This window comes from Hypanus sabinus, chromosome X2 (genome assembly GCF_030144855.1).
Source record: "Hypanus sabinus isolate sHypSab1 chromosome X2, sHypSab1.hap1, whole genome shotgun sequence".
Classification (NCBI taxonomy): domain Eukaryota; kingdom Metazoa; phylum Chordata; class Chondrichthyes; order Myliobatiformes; family Dasyatidae; genus Hypanus; species Hypanus sabinus.
In genome coordinates, this window is record NC_082739.1 from 34,834,502 (window position 1) to 34,855,655 (window position 21,154).

The 21,154-nt window shown below is 39.7% G+C and overlaps 1 protein-coding gene across 5 annotated transcripts in view; it reads right to left on the minus strand.

The window, feature by feature from the left end:
- Nucleotides 1-5,177, minus strand: part of fam118b (family with sequence similarity 118 member B) — a 33,486-nt gene extending 28,309 nt beyond the window's left edge. For 2 of the 5 annotated variants that reach the window (XM_059957223.1, XM_059957222.1), the window contains exon 1: nucleotides 650-5,166. The gene's annotated coding sequence lies outside the window, so the exon portion shown is untranslated. Of the gene's footprint in view, nucleotides 1-199 lie in introns of all 5 variants that reach the window. The other 3 variants (XM_059957224.1, XM_059957225.1, XM_059957226.1) reach the window with 3 other exon arrangements.
- Nucleotides 5,178-21,154: the final 15,977 nt, after the last annotated feature.

Genomic DNA, 21,154 nt, shown 5'->3' on the forward strand with positions numbered 1-21,154 from the left:
CCTGCCTTGCTGAGTTCCTCCAGCATTTTGTGTGTGTTGCGTGTCATATTCATTGCTACCGTTCCCAGAAGAAAATAAATATTTTAAGATATGATAAATCCATGCAGATCCAACTTCTCAGATGAATTTAAAAGATACAATAACATACACCATTTCTAGTAAGAACAAATTTATTCTGCACTTGCTGTACCATAATTACCTGCAATGCCTTCGTCCAATCAACAGTAATTATACTTTAAGAGTATTTTACTGGAAGCTTTCTGAAGAAACTTATAACTAAAGGAAGTACAGTCAGCCCTCCTTATCCGCGAGTTCCGCATGCGTGAATTCAACCAACTGCGATTCGAGAAAACCCGGAAGTGCTCTTCCAGCATTTGTTATTGGAGCACGTACAGACTTTTTTTTTCTTGTCATTACTCCCTAAACAATGCAGTATAACAACCATTTTACATAGCATTTACTTTGTATTAGGTATTATAAATAATCTAGACATGATTTAAAGTATACAGAAGGATGTGCGTAGGTTATCGTGGATTGGGATTGGAAAAAATCTGAAGTTCTCTTACTAAGAAAGTTGGAACAGGTACATCTAGTATTACTTAGTGTCAGTTAGTCAAATGTTTGTCTTAGTATATAGTATACATTTTACCTTTATATGCATATAAAACACTTAAGAACATATGTTTCAGCGCCAGGCTCAGGAAGTTCCCGAGTGTACTCTCCATCTGTGCCTGGTTGATATGGAAGATCAAAAACCCCAAACCCCAAAATCCAATAATTAAACCACTGCGTTGCTTAGTAATAATTGTAGCTTTCATCCGGGCAGAGACTTTCTCATTTTATCCTTTAAAATTGTTCCGATCGTTGACCGACTGTTGCCTAACGCTTTTCCAGTGACCGATGGCGTTTCATCTCTTTCCGATTGCTTTATTATTTCCACTTTATTTTCAATCGTGATCGTGATTATTTTCGTTGAACAGAAACACTGCGGATTCAGAGCTCCGCCGCCGGGTCCTAATGTCCACCGCACTGGGACAGGTTAAATAAGGTCCGGGGTTCCACTGGGTCCTAAGGTCCACTGCATTGACAGGCTGAATAAGGGACTTGAGCATCCGCATTTTTTGGTATCCGCGAGAGGTCCCGGAACCAATCCCTCGCAGATAAGGAGGGCTGACTGTATCTACAATATAGTGTACATGAACTTCCAAAGGAACTTCAATATGTGCAGCTCCTGTATTAGTGGATAGGAAGTTGTATTCTGAGAAAATGATCTGCATTGTGATTCCCCATTACATGGAGCTGCATCATCTGCTGAGACATCAAGAAACAATTTGAATAAACTGAAGTATTTATTAATTTACTTCCCCCTCTCCCTCTACAAAATTTTATGAGAGCTAATTTTGTTTCTCATTTTTTTGCACAATTATTTGTGATTCTGTCAGAGCAAATTTCCACTACCTGAAATGTCATTAAGGCAAGGGTCACATGCAAGGTTCTACAAAAGGAACAATAAGCTTAATGTTGGATAGATCCAGTAAATGGTCAGATTAGAAATGTTTGTTGGACAATACCTCTAACTATATAATAAAGTTAGAACTGCATACACAATTCAATTATATTAAATTCTGAAGCAGTGGCAATATGAAACTACAATGTTAATCAGATTCTTATGCCTGGCAGTTAATGTAATCCCAATGATCTGTGCTGGGACCCCAGCTTTTCACTCCAATATATCAATAACTATTATTTCTAATACTGCTAACTCGGACTGATGGTGAATTAATAAGTATTGGTGGGGCCAAAAGTTGCTTGGGCAAACTTGATAGATATAGTGAACAACTTAAAGAATCCCAAATGTAATTTACTGTGGGAAGAGGCAGGCCAAAACAGTAAGATGGAAAATGCTCTATGAGAAAGAAAGAACTGTAAAGTAACAGAAAGATTTTACATTCCATGTGCAGAAATCACTAAAAACTACTGGGAAATTACATAAAAGGTAGTTTTGAATAGGTAGTGCAAGTTTAACTCTTATTCTAAGAGCTATAGAACCTTCATTTTTCTGTTAGGCTAAACCTTAAAAGATGTTGGCCTAAAACTGAACCTAAGTGGGTCGGAGAGACCTGAGAGGTTGGAAGAATGGGACGGAAGGGCTATTAATAGACAATATTTCGGCGTACAAAATCATTGCAAACACTACTCATCCCTGAAAACTGCCTTTTCCAAAAGCTCCCTCTGGAAAGCACTACAGGGCGATTAAAACAAAAACACACCTTCCCACAACTCTCTATTATCCCTGCCACTACACTTCACAGTAAACACTTTTGAGACACTTTTTATAATACAGGTTGAATATTCCTTTTCTGAAATTCCAAATTTTGAAAAAAATCCAAAATCCAAATCTTTTTCAAAGTGCTGATAATGACATCACAAATGGAAAATTTAACATGCGCTGGGAAGGTTCCCAGGTGATGCACAGGTCTCTACACACCACAGACAGTTCTGAGAAGGAGTTAATGAAAAATAGAAAAACACTGCATAAAGTGAAAAATGAAGACCTCGATTGTGTTTCGATAGAGTGGATTCGTCAGTGGAGTGAACATATGCCACTTTACATTACAGTCAGCCCTCCTCATCTGTGGATTCCGCATGTGCAGATTCAACCAACCTCGAATCGAGAAAACCCAGAAGTGCTCTTCCAGCACTTGTTGCTCGAGCATTGTTCACCTTGCATCTCGTTTGTTCACTACTTTGTTCCTGTGAAAAAATGGCTCCTAAAAAGCAATTAGGTGGTCAAAGCAATTCCTCAAAGGCTAAAGGGAGCGTAAAGTGCTATCTCCCATCGAGAAAGTAGGAATATTAAGATCTTTTGAAAAATGACATGTCACTTTCCGAAGTGGACCTTAAGGTCAGTAAGAACAAATTGAGCATTCGCACAATAAAGCAGAAAGAAGCTGAAATTCGTGTGAAGTGCTAGTGCTGCCCCTACAATGCCAAAAATGGTCTCTCTGGTTCATGATAAAGTGCTTGCAAAGACTGATAAAGCATTAAGTGTGTGGCTAAAGGACATGTCACAGAAGAATATCCCTGTCGATGGCCAAATTATATGTGAGAAAGCTCTTAGTCTCTATGAGCATTACTGTGACAGGGTTGATGAGAGCGAGAGAAAAGAGTTTAAGGCTAGTGTAACACTTACCCAACAGGCTGGTATATGTCTAGGGGAAAAGGAGATCCAGCCACTCACCAACTCCACCTCCCGTACACACAGGTGCTGTGAGAATCAAGTTTATGCCACGCACACACGCACAATATCAAACTCACACCAGATACCATTATGGAATACACTTTAAAGGTTTTACTAAAACTAAGAGTACTATGCAATAAATATATATAAAGCAAAAGAAAATAAAGTAAAAGGCGCCAACTTATCAAAGTTCAGTCAGTTTACTGCACATCGTTGGAGCTCAACCATCGAACCATTCGATCCCTCGTCACTTTCCTCCGACCTCCACGTCCTTGCACTTGGGACCACCCTGGTGATCGACCGAGCAGTGCAGCGCACGTCCACCTTCTTCAGCGTCTTCTTCCCGACTCCCCTGAAAAGACCACGAAAACCCCCAAGCTCCCAGCCTCACAAGACAAAATAACATTCCCCATTGGTCAACAAACTAATACAATCCCGATATCAGCAAGTCTAAAGCTAAACAACCGCAAGAGAAAGCACTTATCATACAAAGAAACATTCCTATTCTTAACAAAACAAAGAAGCCATTTTGATTAACATACACAGTACATTGTACACTAGTAAGGGATGGCTGGCTGGCTATGTAAAGCACTACAGCCTCAAGAACATAAAGATCATGGAAGAATCGGTGTCTCATTCGTTCGCTGCATGTACAGTTTTTTTTCTTGTCAATATTTCCTAAACAAGACAGTGTAACAACTATTTACATAGCATTTACATTGTATTAGGTGTTATAAGTTCTGTAATCTAGAGATGATTAAAAGTTTTACTCGTTGTTTGATCATTGTTCACCTCCCATCTCATTCGTTCGCTGCATGTACAGTTCTTTTTTCTTGTCAATATTCCTTAAACATTACAGTGTAGCAACTATTTACATAGCATTTATGTTATATTAGGTATTGTAAGTAATCTAGAGATGATTTGAAGTATACAGGAGGATGTGCATAGGTTATATGCAAATACTACGCCATTTCATATAAGGGACTTGAGTATCCATGTGAGGTCCTGGAACCAATCCCTCGCGGATGAGGGCCGACTGTACACATATTTATCTATATATTTACTGTAACTGTTTTTTTCTCTACATTTACCATGCATTTCATTGTACTGCTGCCACAATGTTAACAAATTTCACGACGTATGCTGGTGATATTAAACCTGATTCTGATATTTGTACGCTTAACCTCTAATTTTATTTTTATATAATTCTTTGTAATCGTTGAATGTTGTTTTCTGTTGCACATCATGCCAACACACCACAGCAAATTCCAAATACAAGTGAATAAAGTTGATCTTTGACCCAAACCAGGTGACTTTATTTACAGTATTAAGCTACTTCACATTTGATGTGTGCAGGTGTTTTGTTTTCTCCTCACACAAGCCTACTTATGTTTATCTCAGTTCATTAATTGGCATGGCTTTCTATTGCTTTGTCATATTCAGTTAGCTCCTCTCAAAGCCTAGTTAAACTCCACCTCCTCTACTCAGTTTTTCAACCTTTCCTTAGTTTCAATCCTCCACGGATTACTGTCACCCTTTCTTCCTCACCTTTGCTGAACCAGCAGGTTAGAAATCAATCTGCGGTAGTGAGCTAAACATGATTTTCATGCACTCTGCAAAGTCGTTTCTCTTCCTGCGTTAAGTGCAGCTCCAAATATTTGCGGCCCTCGTTCTGGGCCAATGGTGGGGACCCCTGTGTTTCTGAAGGTGGGATCATACACCTCACCTTTCCCTATCACTAGCAACAGCCTCATCCAGATGACGAACATTTCCATCAACTCTGAAGGCCCCTCCATGCCCCCAGCTGATTCACTCTCTCTCCCCCATGACTGTAACCCTCTTATCCTCCTTACTTTTCTCCTTCTCGGCGCCTCCAGATTCTTCTTCGTACGCTACGAGTTCACGCACGGTGAAGAGCTCCCAACGGTAGGTGCGCAGGGTCAGAAAGATCGAGTGACGCAATCGCTCAACTCAAAACTCAAGCTATTAAATTTAAGGAGACAGGGCTTGCAAATACACTACCCCATACGTTGCCAAAAAAAAAGGCCTTCACAATTCCTTATTTTTCAGCAATTGTAGTCGATGGAAACTCTGTTCAAATCGCATAAAGGCAACCCAAAGAACAGCTATCTTAACTGGAAAGATGTCTTCAAACCTAAACATCTGGATTGCCTGCTTGAAAGCCCATATTTCCCAACTGTGAGGTTTATATTCAGACTTGAAACACGTTTATTCCTTAAGCAATTCTGATTAAATATGTAGCAGTAAGAAATTAATACAAGACTTGCAGTATCATTTGTTTTATTAGGTCATTGCACAGGGCATACAGTATTCTACAACCATTTAAAAGTAACCCAGTATTTAGAGCACCAAGTCTATTCATATTTTCAGAGTACTTAAGTATAGAACATCATTCCTTTTTTGTTAGTTAAGTACATACTATTTCAACTGCAGTTTCACCAAGGTCAGACTTTATGATATCACTACTCCTCTTCTCAAATCCTCTACTAATGACAACCAATATACATACTGTACCATGTCCTGTGTATGTTACTCAAAATGGTTTTCTTTTGGTTTGTTAAGAGTAAGAATGCTTCTTTGTCTGATAAGTGTTTCGCTTGCAGTTGTTTTGCTTTATACTTGTTGATATGGTACTTGTATTCATTTGTTAACCAATGGGGAATGTTATTTTGTCTTGTGAGGCTGGGAACTTGGGGGAGGGGTTTTTTCACGGGCTTTTGGTGGAGAGCCAGGAGGATGACGCCGAGGAAGGTGGACGTGCGCTGCACTGCTCAGAAAACCACCGGGCATGGTCCTAGGTGCGAAGACGTGGAGGTCGGAGGCAAGCGACAAGGGGTCGGATGGTTGATGGTTGAGCTCCAACGATGTGCACTAAACTGACTGAACTTTGATAAGTTGGCGCCTTTTTGTTTTTTTCCCTTGCATATATATTGTATTGCCTAATACTCTGTTAATTTTAGTAAACTCTTTAAAGTGTATTTCATAACGGTATTTGTTGTGGGTTTGATACTGTGGGCGGGCGCGAGGCCTAAACTGGATTCTCACAGCACCTGTGTGTACGGGAGGTGGGGTTGGTGTGTGGCTGGATCTCCTTTTCCCCTAGACATATACCAGCCTGTTGGGCAAGTGTTACAATACTATTTGGCTTCCTAGCTATTAAAGACTTATATACAAGTATATGCAAATCCCTATGGGTAACAATGTTAAGTCTATCACCGTTAAAAATCAGTTTTGTGCATTGAAATGGATGACATTACACTTTTTGTATTATATTGCACATTGTTGCCCTCTGAGCTTGTCTACATTCCCTTGAAGCCACTGCATATTTTGCACCTACTCACAATCTGAACTAATTTTGTCTCATCAGCAGGCTTGGAAATATGACATCAAGAAGACAGTGCTTCAAGAAGGAAGCATCCATCATTAAAGACCCTTACAATTTAGGAAATAACCTTCTTTGTGGGAGCTGGTACAGGAGGCTGAAGACCAACACTCAATGTTTAGAGCTTCCTCCACTCTGCATTAGATTTCTGAATGGTCCATTAACACTACCTCATTATTCGTCTTTGCACTATTTATTTTGTTTTGTAATTTATGGTAATATCTATGTTTTGCACTGTACAGCTGCCAGAAAACAACAAATTTTACATTATACAACAGTAGTAATAAACATGATTCTGATTCTGGTCTCCCCTCACCTAAATTGTTGTTAAACATTTTAAACTGTGATACTGCCAATCCCAGTAAAACTTGCTTATACCCACTCTTTGCTTTCCCCATTTATCGCTTCTCAATGCATATCGGCATATTGTCTCCAATTCCAGGTGCACCAAGCTGTTGCCCAAACTCTTCCGTAGACTTTAGAAAACCAAATTTAATGATTCCACTTACCTATTGTACTAGATATATCTTCAAAAAATTCCAATAGATTAGTCAAATACAATTTTACTTTCATATATCAATAATTACTCTAATAGGACCTTGTTATTTTCCAAGTATTCTGTTATTAAATCTGTTATAGATTCCAATATATTTTTCCATCACTGATATCACACTAACAGGTCAGTAGATTCCTCTTTTCTCTCTTTCTCATTTTCTTTTGACATAGTGGGGTAAGGACAGCAGCAGTTACTTTGTCCAGAATGGTTCTAATTTCAGGAACCCCATTCCAGAATCTACAGAATTAGGAAAGGCTAACAAATGGTATTTCAAACAGTAATAGCTTAATCTTTTAGCTTGTCAATTTTATCAATTTTATTTCTAACTTCCACCCTGCCCTTAAATTCACGGTTCATTTCTGACACCTCCCTCCTCTTTCTTGATCTTTCTGTCTCCAATTCTAGAGATAAACTGTCAGTCGACATCTTTTATAAACCTACCAATTCCCATAGTTATCTCAACTATACCTCTTCCCACCTTATCTCCTGTAAAGATGCTACTCCTTTTCTCAGTTTCTTTGCCTTCATTCTATGAACATCAGAGATGCCCCCTTCTTTAGAGAAAGGTATTTCTCTCCATCTATTGATGCTGCCCTCACCCACATCTCCTCCATTTCCCATACATCCACACTCACCCCATCTTTTCACCGTTGTAACAGGGTTCCTCTTGTCCTTACCTACCACCCCATCAGCCTCTGCATCCAACACATTATACTCTGCAATTTCTACCATCTTTATCCCACCCCCACTCCACTTTTCGCAGGAAATGCTCGCTCTGTGGTTCCCTTGTCCATTCATCCCTCCCCACTAATCTCCCTCCTGACAGTTATCCCTGCAAGTGGCCAAAGTGCACACCTGCTCATTCACCTCCTCCCTCACCTCCATTCAGAGGCCCAAACAGTCCTTCCAAGTGAGGCAACACTTTACCTGTGAAGCTGCTGGGGTTGTCTATTGCCTGACCTGCTGAGTTCCTCCAGTATTTTGTGTGTGTTGCTTCATCTTTCAATATTGTGGGACCAGGTCTTCATGATTTATGGCTTTCAATCTCACTAGCTTCTCCAGCAAACATTTTAACTAACATTATTTTCATTCAGGTTGTTATACACACAAGACTTTTGGTTCTCCAGTATTTCCACCAGGTTCTTTACATCTTCTATAAAGATGAGAAACCACCTGGTTTCCTTGGCGGGAATATACACACCGGTCCCACCAAACCCGTGAGATTGAGATGGCTCTCCCACCCAAACCCTGATTTGTGTGGATGTTCTTTACTTTGCTACCCTGTTACAACTCAGTGCCATGAAATAACAGACAGCACACTGCATACAACTAAAGGAATTATATTTATGAATTTTACTTAACTAAAGGGTTAGTAAAGAAAATAAAGAAAAACAAAAGGCCCATTCTAATTAAACAGCTGAATGTGCACAAGTTAGAGTTCATCTTGAACTTCTCTGTCACCCATGCACAGGGCCCTCGGTCTGCATCGAAGCACACACCACCTTCAGAACGTCGCTTGCAATCCATCTTGAACAAATGGGTCTCCCCACCAGTCTGTGTCATATGACCGGTTCTCTCCAGCATCTTCTCTCTCCCTCTCACGGCAAACAAAAAAACCCAAGACCAACCTTGGTGTCCCTTACCAAAAAACCTTCCCCAGTTCCACCGTCCTAATTGGATGGCACACATTCCTCATTATCCCTTATCTTCAACAATAACCCACACAGGCTGAAAGCAGAACAGACTGCTCTTACAGAACTGTTAAATAAAATACATACAGCATAACAGTTTATAGGTGGATAAAAAGTTGTTGAATTTCCCTATTTCCACATTCCCTATTATAAACTCTATTTCTTTTCTTTATGGGACTCAGATTTCTCATTTTTATATACCCCTTCCAAAATTATTGGAAGGATATCAAGCCAGGCCAACATCTCCAGCCCTAGTTATATTCTGCCAACTGCAATGAACAACATCATCGATATATATTACATGGCTGATCACTATCTTTCCATGACCATGATTGTTCTTGGCAAATTTTTCTACAGAAGTGGTTTACCATTGCCTTTTTCTGGGCAGTGTCTTTACAAGACAGGTGACCCCCCCCCCCCACCCCAGGCATTATCAATAGTCTTCAGTGATTGTCTGCCTGGAGTCAGTGGTCTCACAAATAGGTCTTGTGATTTGCACCACCTGCTCCCATAGTTTCATGGAAACCTGATCAGGGCAAAGCAGGTACTACTCCTTGCCTGAGGTTGACCTGCAGGCTAGTGGAGGGAAGGAGTGCCTTACACCTTCTTTGGTAGAGATGTATCTCCATCCTACCACCCATTGCATTGAACAGGCCTCACCATTTGCTTCCCTCACATCTGATCACACAAAGACTTTTCTAAACTCTGTATTAGTAAAAAATTACCAGACAGAATATTTTTCAAATAGAAGATGGGTTTCTTGAAAATAAAAATGCAACATCTCCATGGATGGCTGAGAAATCTTGGAATATGACTGCTAAGAGAGAAGGAATATTTTAAGATGGAATTGGAAATCTTGAATCCATTCATCAGGAGTGCAGCTTACCCTTCAAACTTTCAAAGAGCCCCTTAAAATCTCAGTTTCAGACTAAACCGCACCATTTTCAAACACAACATAAATTTTTCATACATTATGGACATCTCTCCCTAAAGGATCCTTTGCACCAAAATTATTGAATAATCTTTTCTCATTGTTCAGTACCAGACATAATAGAGCCTGTATCCACAATGGTTCAACATTTGACCTAGAAAACCACCTTGTATACAATATATTGTATACAAGCTATGTGCAGACACCTTGTCACCACTAATTTGACAAGTGCAGACTAAGTTGCCGCATGATAACTGTATTACCCTCCAAATTCTTGATTTGCACTGCTTTCCATTTCTTAACCCCATCCAAAGTGATTCAAATCTTACATCATAGCCTATCAAGCCAAAATCTTTTCTCATGACTATATTGATCGTGTCCTTTATTTATTGTACCACATCGATGTATTTTCCTTTTTACCTCTCCTAATGTTGTAATGACAAGCTACAATATCACATCCATAAACAGCAGTTATTTTTTGGTGGTATCAAGGAAAGGTAACATTAACAGCTGGAGTTCCATGCTAAATGTAATGTCCAGACTGAACTTCCACTGCTCTTTCTCCATCTGGACCAACCTTTCTTTGCCACTCTGATCCACATTTCATCTTCAAGTTTAATTGTCATTCAAACATACATGAGTGCAGATACACGAAACAATGTTCCTCCAGGGTCAAGGTGCAAAACATAGTACCAACGGTCATACACAGCACAAGGCATATATAGCACATATAAGATAACAGCAAAATACAGTCACACAAAAAATATATAGTCCATTAATGTTGCAGCAGTCTGCAGACGAACACAATATGGCTTGTTTTCTGCCGAGTGAACACCCAGGGTGGGGTGGGTGAGGGGAGGTAGGGAGCAACTACCTTGAATGCCACGTCACACTCTGGTGGAGTGCACTGACTCTGATGTCTCACTCCAAGGCAGCTGTAAACAGGCAACATCACAGTCTGAGGCCACACAGCTCCCTAGCAGTCTGCCAATAAATCAGTGAATCAGACTTGCAGCATTCCACATTAGCAAAAACCAACAGGATCTTATGATCAGAAGAAAAGTGACTAAGATGATCACTTGCTGTTAGACTAGACTGCACACCGCTTTCATGCACCGATTACTCCGACACCTCTCTGATGCAGGCAGCAGCACGATCCACACCAAGTTCAGCTCCTTCGGCTTCTCTGCCAATGAGCAATTCACTGATGGGGTAGTACTTTACATTCTTAATGTCCAACAGGGTCTTGCAATCGTATAAAAATACCCATCAACACCCATTCCTTTTCTTATGGTGTCTCTTGATGCAATCCTTCCTTTCTTACCCTCTTCCTTCATCTCATCCAAGAGCAGCAGCAATTTACATTTGCTTCCTACAGTTTAGGATATTGTATTCAGTGTAAACTCCTTTGCATTGGAGAAACCAAACATCTAATGCATTAATTACCCCTTTGCAGAACACCAATGTTCAGTCCCCAAGGGTGGCCCCAAGCAACCAGACTCTGACACTTCAATTCAACATTCTATTGGCCTTTCACACTGCTCAACATAAGCCTAAAGAACAGTACCACATCTTCTGACTTGGCACACTAGAGCCTTCAGGGTGTAGTGCTGAATTCAACAATTTCAGATATTCACTTTTATACAAGCATAAAGCATAGGAGCAGGAATTGCAGGTATGAGGAATAGTGCCCCTGCTTTCTCATTCAAAATTGATGACCTGAATTTGGAGTGATAGATTGCAGCAGGATGTGTTTAGGCTGGTGGAATTGGCAGATACATGGCAGATGAAGTTTAATGCAGGAACTCAAGGAGATGCATTCTGGTTGAGAAATGTAGACAGACAATAGAGTACTGTTTTAAAAGAGTTGCAGGAATGGTAAAAAAAAAGGGCTTTGTGTGCACAAATCATTGAAAGTAGCAGTGCAGGTTCAGAAAGTACTCAATAAGGCAAAAATAATTTTGAGTTTTATCACTCAAGGCACATAGTATAAAAGAAGGGACTTAAAACTTTAAAAATCACTGTTCTAACCTTACTTGGAGCAATGTATTCAATTCTGGTCACATTAAATGTAGTACTTTGGAGACGATTCTCAGTGACAAGAATCAGTTGCATTTGGAAAAGCATAGACATTAGTCAGCAGGGCATTGTGTAGGGGAGGTCCTGCCTGACAAATCTGATAGAGGTTTTTGAGGAATTAATAAAGAAGATTGATGGGAGTAGTAAATGGGTGTTGTCTACATAGATGTTATTAAAGTATTTGACAAGGTTCCTCAAGGTAGATTAGTTCGGAAGATTAAGTCACCCAGGATCCATGGTATAGGAGCCTTAGGTCATATAACACCAGGTTCAGGAACATTTATTACCCTTCAACTATCAGGCTCCTGAACCAACATTGGCATCTTCACTCACTACAATACTGAACTGATAATTGAACATAACCTTACCTCCTACACCCCCACTATACTTTACTTGAATCACCTGAAAAATTATGCCTCTTCATATTAGCTATTTCCACCCTGGGAAAAAATCTCTGGCTATTTGCTTGATCCATGTCTCTTCTTGTCTTGTACATCTCAATTAAGTCACCTCTTATCCTCCTTTGTTCCACATAGAAAAGCCCTAGCTCACTCAACTTCTCCTCAAGACATTCCCTTATCCAGACAGCATCCTGGTAAATCCCTCTGCATCTTTTCTAATGCTTCCACATCCTTCCAATAATGAGGAGACCAGAACTGAACCAGTAGTCTAACCAGGATTTTACAAAGCTACAACGTTACCGCCTGGCTTTTGAACTCAATTCCTTGACTAATGAAGGCCAACACACCTTACTCCTTCAGAACAACCCCATTATAAACTTGTGCAGCAATTTTAAGGGGTCTATGGACCTGGACCCCAAAATTCCTTTATTCCTTCACATAGTTAAGAATTCTGCCATTAGCCCTGTATTGCCTTCAAATTGACCTTCCAGAGTGAATCACTTCACACTTTACTGGGTTGAACTCCATCTGCCACTTAGCCCAGCTCTGCATCCTGTCAATGTGCTGATGCAACCTATGACAACCCTTCACACTATCCACAACTCCACCAAACTTTGTCATCTGCAAACTTACTAAACTACACTTCTGCTTCCTCATACAAGTCTTTTATAAAAATCACAAAGAGCAGGGGTTCTAGAACAAGTCCCTGCATAACACCACAGGTCACCAACCACCAGGCAGAATACTTTCCATCTACAACAGGGATGGCGCATTCAATGATCAGAAGTGGTGCATTGCACCCCAGTGATAATAATAAAAAAGTAAGCCTACTCATTCAAGAAGTATTAACCAAAAACCGATTTGTAGAAAAATAAATCTATAACAGGAATTCAAGTAGCTTAGAGCTAGAAATGAGTTTTACTGAGAATAAATCTAAAACTTAGCAATTATTTTTAGTGATTTTATTATTTGGTGCACACCTTTTGGCGAGTGTTATCTTGCTTCACATTAATCTGTTTTCAATAAAAAAAAGGTTCAATGAGACAGTTTGTTCTGCAGTCATTCCATAACTGTTCAATACATGTTTGATACTTGTTTGATCCTGAGGCACCAGGTGTCTGCACCAGCGGTGTGTCACAGGTTTTTGCCAGTCAGTTTACAGTTGACACTCGTGTGCTATGGAGTTGTGCTTTGTTCGTCCTTTGTGAACATTTGCAATTTTATACTTTTTTGAAAATTAGGCCTTCCTTTTACATTCAGTTACCCATCACAGTGCATAAGAAAATGAGCAAAAGAAAATGAGCAAAAGAAAAGCAGAAGGTGATAGTAAGCATGAATTCAATGAACAGTGAAAAAATGAGTTCTCATTTATAGTGGGTCAGTCAGGAAAACCATTGTGCATTGTTTGTGAAAACACTTTCTCACATAATAGAAGACATGATCTTAACAGACACTATAAAACACAACATCAGACTGAAACAGAAGGAAAACTGAAGCTCGTGCTTGGGTCTGAGTTATGGAAAGAGTATGTGATTAAGAAAAAGGAAGAAATCAAAAGAAGACAAAATATATTTGTTAAAAGTCTCGTTAAGGTAAGTAATATTTATCTTTTTTATATTAAATCAATATATCATGTAAAATGCTAAATATGTCTATAATAACATATTTTTACAAGAATTGAATGGGGGTACAAGAGTTGTATGGCGCATCTGAACTTGTGCGTGAAAAAATTGACACATGGAATGTAAAACGTTGGCCACCCCTGATCTACAACCACCCTCTGCCTTCCGTGGGCAAGCCAATTCTGTATCCACACAGCCAAATTTTCCTGACTTCCATCCTGCTGATTTTCTGAATAAGCCTACCACAGGGAACCTTATCAAACGCCTTACTAAAATCCATATACACCACATGCATTGCTCTGCCTTCATCAGTGTGGTTTGTCACATCCTCAAATAATTCAATCAGGCTTGTGAGGTATAACCTGCCCCTCACAAATCTATGCTGACTATTCCAAATTAGACTATGGTTCTCCAATGCTCGTAAATCCTGTTTCCAATAATTTGCCCTCCACAAAAGACTCAGTGGTCTATAATTCCAAGGTTATCCCTACTCCCTTTCTTGAAGAAAGGAATAACATTTGTCTTCCTGCAATTATCCAGTGCTACTCCTGTAGCCAGTGAGTTCACAAAGATCATCTCAAAGGGTGTGGAAATCTCTTCCCTCGCTTCCCGTAGTAACCTGGGGTATATCCCATTGGGGACATCTATTTTAATGTTTTTCAAAAATTCCACAACATCCTCTTTCTTAATGCTGGCATTTTCTAGCACATTACTCCGTTCTATGCTGTCCTCACAAACGTCAAGTTCCCTCTCATCAATGAATACTGAAGGACTTCCTCTACCTCCTCCAACTCCAGGCACAAGTTGCCTTTCCTATCCCTGATCCCTGTCCTACCCTCACTCTAGCCATCCCACTGTTCTTCACATTAGTTTGTGGAATCTTACAAGAAAGCATTCACAGACGGCTCCTAACTTACATTTAAAAGTGAAAATCACTGTTTCAATGGAAACCTTAGACAGAGATGCAATTGAGTTGCAGTCAGGAATGAAAGTGAGTACAAACAAAATTGCAACATCTAAACTGAAACCAGCCTAGGCAAATTGTTGTGGCAGGGGCTCACATACACCAAACAAATGCAGATTGAAAGGTGAAACTTGCAGAAAAATTTTATGAACTGTAACGTCTTAGTAAACGAACCAGCAGCAATAGACTACACATGGAGTCTGGTTATGATGTTAAAACCACTATCTTTGTTAGTAACTACTTATAATATAGTACATTGTAAGCTTAACATCTGGAAAGACAATCAGCAATTGTATTGTCCTTGCCTTTTATACAAGTTATCATAAGATCATATTCTTGCAAAATCAGACTCCAGTTTAACAACTCCAGTTTTGTTCTTTATCTTACTCAGAAACACTAATGGATTATGATCTGTGTAAATCACAAGTGGTTTCTGAGTGTGCAAACATAAACATCAAAATGCTGCAAAACTAGAATAAGTGACAATAACTCTTTCTCTATGGTGGAATAATTCCGTTGATGCTCATTGAATTTCCTTGAAAAGTAAGCGACAGGATGTTCAACATCATCATTACCCCTTTGAAATGATACTGCTCCTGCAGCTTCATCACTGGCATCCACGGCGATAGAGAATGGCTTTGCAAAGTCAGGTGCTCTGAGCACAGGTTGGTGACATAAAATGGCTTTCAATTGATCAACTGCCTCCTGACAAAGTTCTGTCCAAACAAACATTTCACCCTTCTTCAGGAGGTTAGTCAAAGGAAGAGCAATATCAGCAAAGTTCTTACAGAACTTGCGATAATATCCGACCATTCTCAGAAACCTTCTAAGATCCTTTTTACCCGTTGGAATGGGATCTTCAGAAATTGCCTGAACTTTTGCCTGAACAGGAGCTAATTCACCTTGACCCACCACATAACCAAGGTAGGTCACAGTGGCATGGCCAAATTCACTCTTAGCTAAGTTAACTGTAAGGTTGGCCTTGGAAAGTCTGTCAAACAGCTTTTCTACTGCAAAGATATGAGCTTCCCAAGTGTCATTTCCTGTGATTAATTCATCAATATAGGCATCTTTGTGTTTTAACCCTCCAATTACAGAATTAAGCATTCTCTGTAACATTCCCAGAGCATTTTTCATCCCAAACGGCAAAACATTATATTCATTAGATTCATTGGAATCTCATGTGGATAGGGTGATGAAGAAATCTTTTGGTATGCTGGCCTTTGTAAATTAGAGCATTGTGTATAGGAGTTGGGATGTAATGTTAAAATTGTACAAGGCATTAGTGAGGCCAAATTTGAAGTATTGTGTACAGTTCTGGTCACTGAATTACAGGAAAGATGTCAACAAAATAGAGGGAGTACAGAGGAGTTTTACTAGAATGTTACCTGGGTTTCGGCACCTAAGTTACAGAGAAAGGTTGAACAAGTTAGCTCTTTATTCTTTGGAGCATAGAAGGTTGAGGGGGGACTTGATAGAGGTAATTAAAATTATGAGGGGGATAGATAGAGTTGACATGGATAGTAGGGGAGATTCAAACAAGAGGACATGAGTTGAGAGTTAAGGGACAAAAGTTTAGGGGTAACACGAGGGGGAACTTCTTTACTCAGAGAGTGGTAGCTGTGTGGAATGAGCTTCCAGTAGAATTGATAGAGGCAGGTTCCATTTTGTCATAAAAAAAAATTGGATAGGTATATGGACAGGAAAGGAATGGAGGGTTATGGGCTGAGTACAGGTAGGTGGGACCAGGTGAGAGTAAGTGCTCGGCACAGACTAGAAGGGCTGAGATGGCCTGTTTCCATGCTGTAATTGTTATATGGTTATATATACAACCCAGAAGGTGTCACAAACGCAGAAATTTCTCTACCTCTATCCGTCAATAGAACACACCAATACCCTTTCAACAGATCAATCTTTGTAAGAAATTTAGCTTTTCCAATTTTATCTATGCAATCATCCACCCTAGGGATGGGATAAGTATCTGTTTTTGTTACAGCATTCACCTTTCTATAGTTAGTGCAAAACCTAATACTATCATCTGGTTTAGGTACCATAACACGAGATGAACTCCAATCTGAAGGCCTAATAATACCATTTTTCAGCATATACTCAATTTCTTATTCAGCCAACTTACATATTTCCATGTTCATGTGATAGGGGTGTTGCTTAATCGGTTTGGCATCCCCAACATCCACATCATGTGATATGGCTGTGGTTCTGTTCGGAACATCAGGAAATAAATTTTTAAGCTTCAAAATTAATTCCTTCATTTGTTTTTGTTGCTGTGGCTGTAAGTGAGCCAACTTGTAATCAATGTTTTCTAAAACAATCGAGTTTGTTAATCTCACAGAGACAATGTTTGTCTTAAAATAAACCTCGGATGAATCAATTAACTCATTACCAGGGTTGCCCAGACTCATTGTTATTTTCCACCCTGGTCACAGCTGCTACTTGTTGCTTTTCAAAATAAGGCTTCAACATATTTATATGTACCAGCTATGTTGGCTTACGTTGGTCGAGTGTTTTGACGATAACATTTATATCATCTACTTTAGACACTATCTGAAATGGTCCACGGTATTTTGCTTCAAGTGGGTTTTTCTGAATTGGTAATAACACAAGCACCTGATCACCCACATGGAAATTCCTTACATGAGCCTGTTTATCGTACCAAGTTTTGTCTTGCTAACTCACAAACTTTGTACAGTCAGTCCTTGAATTGCAAAACTTAGTCAAGCAAATTGATATGTACGTCCTCATTAATTCACTGTTCCTTTAACAAGGTCAAAGGTCTCCAAACTCTGTGACTGATTACAAGTACAAACGGACTAAAACCTAATGATTCCTGCACTGATTCTCTTATCGTGAATAAAAGCAAATGAACTCCCTCATCCCAATCTTTTCCATTCTCAATACAATATGTCTTAATCATGGTTTTAAGGGTAGAATGGAATCTTTCCAAAGCCTCTTGTGATTCCGGATGGCACGCAGACAACGTAATCTGCTTGGCTCCCGATTCATAAACTACCTGCTGGAATAATCCAGATGTAAAATTGCTTCCTTGATCAAACTGGATTTCTTTAGGCGAACCAAATAAAGTAAACATCTTTGAGGGCTTTTGCCACAGTTTTAGCCTTGACATTTCTGAGAGGTATGGCTTCCAGAAATCTGGATGCAGTACACATGATAGTCAGCAAATACTGATGGCCAGCTTTAGTCTTTGGAAATGGGCCAACACAATCCACAATAACTTTGGAAAAGGGTTCACCGAATGCAGGAATAGGCTGGAGTGGGGCCACTGGAGTGACTGGATTAGGTTTACCCACAACTTTACAAGTATGACAAGTCCTGCAAAAGGTCACAGCATCTTTCCTCAAATTAGGCCAGTAAAATTCTTTCATAACCTTGTTTACAGTTTTATTCACACTGAGATGGCCACCTAAGGGCATACTATGGGCTAAATTTTAAATCTCGTTCCTATAAACTTTAGGAACTACAATTTTGTGAACAATCGCCCATTCCTCACTGCAGGTATAGCAAGTGGACTCCACTTCCTCATTAACACTCCATCCTAGATATAATACCTTACTGGCACTTTCTTAATCTCATCATCTGAGAGAGCTCTTTCTTTTAAAGCTTCAGTCTCAGGGTCTCGGTTCTGTTCTGTTCTGCTCTGCTATAAACTCCTTCTTAGACAGAGACAAATCTTTCTCATCAATTTAATACCTGGATTTAATACCTGGATCCTGGTGAAACAATGAAGGCAGAAAAGTCCCTGACAAGTCATCACAACCTGAATCCCGATTTTGGCTATCAGGGGTAGCAGAATCATGCTGCACAGAACTATCTGCATTGACTGACTTCTTAGCCACACTTTGAGTTACTGCGCAGGAGGGGTAAATGGTAGAGTCCATCTGTGGGTCATCAGTGATGGCTTAGTCATCAGCTGCACTGCAGGAACAACTTTACCATCTGCCAGGTCATTCCCTAACAACAAAGTAACATCTTCCACCCGTAAACTGGAGCATAGTCTTATCTTAACAGGTCCTGAAACCAACCCTGACTCTAAAGTTACCTTGTGCAGCGGCACAGAAACCATGCCACCCCCAATGCTTTTAATAAGATTTACCTCACCAGTATTAGTCTCATCACCAAACTTTAGAACACTGTCTAATATGTGACTGAGAAGCTCCAGTATCTCAAAGAATTTTCACTGGTACCGGGGTCGACCCTTCATTCACTGACACAAACCCATCTGACATAAAATGATCAAATCCTTTCCTAACTTGGTCAGACCTCTCAGTCCTTAACTGAGCCTCATCAGAATGTGCAGACTCCTGTCAATTTATAGGTGTTTCACAATGCTGAATACAAGCATTTAGAACTGCCTCCTTTTCCTTCTTCTTCTTCTTCTGGACAGAACAATTAGCCATAACATGACCAGCTTTCTTACAATAGTAACAAGTAAGACCAAAGTACTTCTCCTTCAACTGCTTCCCTTCATCCTTACTTTTGTCACTAGTCCCAGATTTAATTTCTGGTTTACCCTGGTTATCCTTGCTACTCTTTTGGAAGCTCTTACTTGGGGTAAACTTAACCTTGTGGGTTAAAGCAAACTCATCTGCTAATTTAGCAGACTCCTGCAAAGTAGCAGCATCCTTTTCATCTAAATATGCCTTTATATCAGTAGGGACGCACCTCTTAAATTCTTCAATTAAAACCAACTATTTCAAGCTGTTAAAATCATCATTCACATTTTTAGATGTGCACCAACAGTCAAAATACACAAACTTCTCATAAGCAAATTCCACATAAGTCTGGTCCACAGATTTCCTCAAATTTCTAAACCTTTGCCTATAGGCTTCCGGAACCAATTCATAGGCTTTAAATACAGTCCATTTCACTATCTCATAATCAACTGCCTCTCCAATTGATAAGGCAGCGTAAGCTTGTTGAGCCTTACCCTTAATTACATTCTGTAGCAAGAGAGACCAGCTTTCTTTTGGCCACTTTCTCAAAATGCTGGAAGTATTTATCAACCTCAGTCTCATCAAATGGAGGGACCAGTTTAACTTCCTGTCTGGCAATAATCGGTACAACCAGTTCCTTAGAGCCATCAACTTCTTTCTTGAGCCTTAACTCATCCAATTCAAACCACCTCTGTCTTCTTGCTTCTTCCCTCTGTCTGTCTACTTCTCTGGCATCAAACTGCCTCTGTCTTTCTTTTTCCTCAGCCTCTACTTTAAACATATCAAACTTCAATTGTTCTAGTCAAAACTGGATCTCCTCTTTACTCACAGGAAACCTCTTTAACACCTTCTCATCAAACACCTGCATAGATATATAGTACTCAACTATTTTCCTCTGAAACTCTGGCTTCTTCATAGCCCACTTTATCTCAGTAAGATTCAGTGCATTAGCAATAGCCAACACTTCATCCTTTTTGGCTTTTCCCAATGCCTCAGGGGTTGGCTCTTCCAGAAATTCCTCAATATTAATATCCAATCAAAAGAGAAGTGGCCAATGAGATCGATAATCAATTGCTCAATAAGCTCCAAATTTTGATCCTATCCCGGATGAGCCCATAATTTTGTTACGAACTGTAACATTTTAGGAAACGAACCAACAGCAATATACTACACATGGAGTCTGGTTTTGATGCTAAAACCACTAGCTTTATTAGTAACTACTTATAATATAGTAACTTAACCAAGATAAGAAAAGTTAACAGGGTTATATGTATATATATATATATATATATATATATATATATATATATATATATATATATATATGTGTGTAAATACAACTCCCAAATTATATTGAGCTTGAGGGTGGGGGGGAGAAACAAGGCTTAAAGTCTTGAGATAGTAAAGTAGGAAAGTTCAGTTATCCATGAAAGAAATAATAGGAGAGAGACATTTGTAATCCAGGTTGTAACAAGAGAAAGGGTAAGTACGAGATACTCCACAGGTTCCACGCTGGAAACGAGATCACAATCGCCATAGATCTCATTCATCGCCATTCCAAATCCACAGACAAATTATCATTGAAAGTGACCTGTCACAGGAATACAGTCTTCAAGTGATTTCCACACAACATACCCAGGCAAGGGTTAACACATAAGTGGTCTCCGCAGGATATCCCAAAAAATCCTCTCCTATGGATTATAAGAGGTGACAGCCACACATTCGATGTGCACTGGATTGATAATCCTTGTGGGCATAGGAGAGTTCCAGACCCCAGCTGCGACAAGCTGAAGCTTC